The sequence below is a fragment of the Procambarus clarkii genome, chromosome 22 (genome assembly GCF_040958095.1).
Source record: "Procambarus clarkii isolate CNS0578487 chromosome 22, FALCON_Pclarkii_2.0, whole genome shotgun sequence".
NCBI classification, from domain to species: Eukaryota; Metazoa; Arthropoda; class Malacostraca; order Decapoda; family Cambaridae; genus Procambarus; species Procambarus clarkii.
The window spans coordinates 42,937,017-42,941,869 of record NC_091171.1 but is presented as its reverse complement, the minus strand read 5'-3'; the positions used below and the strand labels follow the sequence as shown (position 1 = coordinate 42,941,869).

Below are 4,853 nucleotides of genomic sequence, written 5' to 3'. Positions count from 1 at the left end.
ACTAAAAAATAATTAACCCCTTCACCAGTAAATACAAACATAAGGGAACAACAATAGGGAGCCGGTCGGCCGAGCGGACAGCACGCTGGACTTGTGATCCTGTGGTCCCGGAGTCGATCCCGGGCGCCGGCGAAAAACAATGGGACAGAGTTTCTTTCACCCTATGCCCCCTGTTACCTAGCAGTAAAATAGGTACGTGGGGTGTTAGTCAGCTGTCACGGGCTGCTTCCTGGGGGTGGAGACCTGGTCGAGAACCGGGCCGCGGGGACACTAAAGCCCCGAAATCATCTCAAGATAACACTCACACTACAGCCACAAAATGCCAATACCAAGCAACTGCTTCAAATCCAAAATGATGGCAAGAGGAAAATGACATTTATATAAACGAAATAAACATACAGAAAAACACGTATGTAACGTGTATGTAAAACACGTAAAACACAATAACAACACGTAATCCGTGAGCAGGCGAGGAGTCACAATAACGGGGCTGAAATATGTTGACCAGACCACACACTAGAAAGTGAAGGGACGACGACGTTTCGGTCCGTCCTGGACCACAGTCGACTTGAGAATGGTCCAGGACGGACCAAAACGTCGTCGTCCCTTCACTTTCTAGTGTGGGGTTTAATTACGTGGATTACGTGGTCAACACGTAATCCATAATTACCAGCAGCTACAAAAAAAGATGAACCATAAATCGAATCGGAAATGGAAAAAGATGCTTCAATATATTCAGAAGCCTGTTAACCCCGTAAAATATAAACCTAGCAATACAGTTAATATTAACCTCTGTAAAGCCTCTTTATGATTAGAATTTAAAATTGCTGTTGCCCCCAAGAAGATAATAAAATAGTAGTATTTAATCAAGGAATCCCATAAGGGTCAATTGGTTAAATTACCCTTAGAGGTCAGTACCTTCCCACTTCTTACTGCTGGAGATAAACTTCTATGAAAAAAAGCTCAAAAGAAAATAACTTCTGATAAAATAAACAAAATTATTCCTAAAATTATTAAAATTATAATTATTATTAATTATTACAACTCCAGTATGTAACCCTTTAATAAGTCCTCCCCCTCCCCCGAACGACATCACGTCCTCATTGAATTATAGTCAAAATTACACCCACAAATCTCATAGTAAATCCGCTCTAAATTGGTGGAATCACTTAATTAGCTTTCTGGTTAATATTATAGGTCTGAGCCTCGGGGTAGAGCACACTGTGGCTGCCCACAGCGTCGCCCAGTGCCAGGAACACCGCCGCATTTTGTACGCTTTGATCCCACCAGTACCTGCTTGGTGGGGTTCTGGGAGTAGTTCTACTGCCCAAGCCCGACCCGAGGCCAGGCTTGACTTGTGAGAGTTTGGTCTACCAGGCTGTTGCTTGGAGCGGCCCGCAGGCCCACATACCCACCACAGCCCGGTTGGTCCGGCACTCCTTGGAGGAAAGTCTAGTTTCCTCTTGAAGATGTCTACGGTTGTTCCGGCAATATTTCTTATGCTCGCTGGTAGGACGTTGAACAACCGCGGACCTCTGATGTTTATACAGTATTCTCTGATTGTGCCTATGGCACCTCTGCTTTTCGCTGGTTCTATTCTGAATTTTCTTCCATGTCGTTCATTCCAGTACGTTGTTATTTTACTGTGTAGATTTGGGACCTGTCCCTCCAGTATCTTCCCAATATCAAATGTAGCGGCTCACAAAAATCCACGTTTGCTGTGTGTGGGTTAATTAGGTTAGGTTGGTGGCTTAGGTTCTTATGTTTAATTAAATACCCTGCATTTAATTCACTGTGGACACTCCAGAGGGCAGGTTAGTGGAACATCAATAGTTTAGTGGGATGATGTAGGTGGGAGAGAGGAGGATAGTGTAGATAGGTGTGGGAAGAGAGGTGGGTAGGAGGCAGTCGTTGGTGTAGATAGGTGGTGCTGTTCCCTTAAGAGTAAGAGCACGAGGTTAATACCCCTCACAGCTCTCTTGATTTCAGCAACTATCTCAAAGTTTTCTGCCCGATTCTGTAGCTTCGACGTCAAGGAGCAGCAGCATTATCCCGGAAGGCCTCAGACAGGAACACTTAAGACCTTGGGCTCGACACACGTGTACACGCAAATGGAACCTCCCTCGCCTGGCTAATCCCGCGGGCAGAAATCCCCGATCGGATTTGTAAAATATCAGAGAGCACGGGGTGTCCAAACTGCCGTATTGGCGCAGCGCGAGGCGTTCCTTCCTGGTAAAGGCGAGCTACCCTAACCTGGGAGTGTGATGCACGCTCGGCACGCGCACACACGCACGCACACACACACACACACACACACACACACACACACACACACACACACACACACACACACACACACACACACACACACACACATTTCAGTGTCAGAGTAGTAGACATATGGATTGCAATAGGAAGTGATGTGGTGGAGGCTGACTCCTTTCACAGCTTCAAGTGTAGATATGATAGAGCCAAATAGGCTCAGAAATCTGTACATCAGTTGATTGACAGTTGAGAAGCGGGAGCAAAGAGCCAGAGCTCAACCCCCGCAAGCACAACTAGGTAAGTACACACACACACTGCCTTCTGAACTGCCTTCAGAAACTTGTGTAAGGAATCTTTCAGAACCCTGTATACCACACTACTGCCTTCAGAAACTTGTGTAAGGAATCTTTCAGAGCCCTGTATACCACTTATGTAAGACCAATCCTGGAGTATGCAGCTCCAGCCTGGAGTCCATACCTAGTTAAACACAAGACAAAGTTAGAGAAGATTCAGCGGTATGCCACCAGGCTCGTCCCGGAACTGAGAGGATTGAGCTACGAGGAAAGGCTAAAGGAGCTGAACCTCACATCCCTGGAAAACAGAAGAGTAAGGGGAGACATGATAACCACCTACAAAATTCTCAGGGGAATTGACAGGGTGGACAAAGACAAACTCTTCAGCACGGGTGGGACACGAACAAGGGGACACAGGTGGAAACTTAGTACCCAGATGAGCCACAGAGACGTTAGAAAGAATTTTTTCAGTGTCAGAGTAGTTAATAAATGGAATGCACTAGGAAATGATGTGGTGGAGGCTGACTCCATACACAGTTTCAAATGTAGATATGATAGAGCCCAGTAGGCTCAGGAATCTGTACACCAGTTGATTGACAGTTGAGAGGCGGGACCAAAGAGCCAAAGCTCAACCCCCGCAAGCACAATTAAGTGAGTACACACAAAATGATTCTGGTGGAGGCAGGTTCCATACACAGCTTCAAATGTAGATATGATAAGACCCCAATAGGCTCAGGAATCTGTACACCGGTTGATTGACAGTTGAGAAGCGGGAGCAAAGAGCCGAAGCTGAACCCCAGCAAGCACTACTAGGCGAGCACAGACTGGAGGCGGACCCACACAGTCGCTCCTCCAGTCTATCACTGTTACTCTCCAGATGAATCATCAAACAGTCCGCCAATGGTAGTCCCAAGCATTCTTTCAGTAACATTTTCTTTTGACTCTTCCCCGTGCTTCTGCCTTTGTTTTCCAGTCAACAGAACAATTGCCTTTCAGGTTGTCGAATTAAACTGATAAAAGTCGACCAGTAAATTTATCCCTTCATTGTCCTTCTTGCTACTGCTAGTATTTTCACCTATTGTAAAAAAAATAATGTCCAGTTGTATAAAGTTATTCTGCAAATACGCTCCCCTGTTGCCTGGGTCGGTGTTTATGGGTGTTATTTCACGCATTGTTTCCAGGCCTTCCTCTAGACAATGCTTCCAGGCATTGTTTCCAGGTATTGCTTCCAGGCATTGCTTCCAGGCATTGCTTCCAGGTATTGCTTCCACAGCTTCCAGGCATAGCTTCCAGGCATAGCTTCCAGGCATAGCTTCTAGGCATAGCTTCCAGGCATTGTTTCCAGGTATTTTTTCCAGGCATTGCTTCCATTGTTTCCAGTCATAGCTTCCAGGCATTGCTTCCAGGCGTTGCTTCCAGGCATTGCTTCTAGGCATTGCTTCCAGGCATTGTTTCCAGTCATTGCTTCCAGGTATTGCTTCCAGTCATTGTTTCCAGGCATTGTTTCCAGGCATTGTTTCCAGGCATTGCTTCCAGTCATTGCTTCCAGTCATTGCTTCCAGGCATTGCTTCCAGGCATTGTTTCCAGGCATTGCTTCCAGTCATAGCTTCCAGTCATAACTTTCAGTCATAACTTCCAGACATTGCTTCCAGGCATTGCTTCCAGTCACTGCTTCCAGTCATAGCTTCCAGTCATTGCTTCCAGTCATAGCTTCCGGTCATAACTTTCAGTCATAACTTCCAGGTATTCTTCCAGACATTCTTCCAGCGAGTCTTCCAGCCCTCCGTCGAGGCACGTCGTTGTTTCGTAATTACAAGACGTGCGGGAACAATGTTACGGAACTTACGCGTGAGCGGGATTCTCTTGGCCACCAAGGAACATGTAAACCTACTTCTCGAGATCAATACAACCTGAAAACATATATTTGCTCTCAGTAAACCTTGTAAACCCACGTTTTATCATGAGCACGCCTTGCAAACCAACCCTTGCTCTTTCGTATTGTGTGTAAACTATCGGTTTGGGTACAGTTTACCTCGCTTTAACCCCCAGTCAACCATGGAAAATATTTTTCTTTCCCGCCACTCGCTAGTAAAGCGAGTGGCGGGAAAGACAAAAACACCCCCCCCCTCCCCCTCCCCCTCCCAACCACCACCACCCCAGACGAAAGCAAGTGATCAACACGAAATGCTAAATTTCTCTCCCGCTGACGTTCCATCTTCCAAATCCATAAATTTAACATATTCGTGTCTTTATTTTATGTTCGTATATAATTTGTGAGGCAGGAGGCGAAGTTT

The 4,853-nt window shown here is 46.0% G+C and overlaps 1 pseudogene; it reads right to left on the bottom strand.

Annotated features, from left to right (window-relative positions):
- Nucleotides 1-301: 301 nt before the first annotated feature.
- LOC138367553 (cytochrome c oxidase subunit 3-like) lies at nt 302-3,868 on the bottom strand (annotated as a pseudogene).
- Between the last annotated feature and the right edge of the window lie 985 nt (nt 3,869-4,853).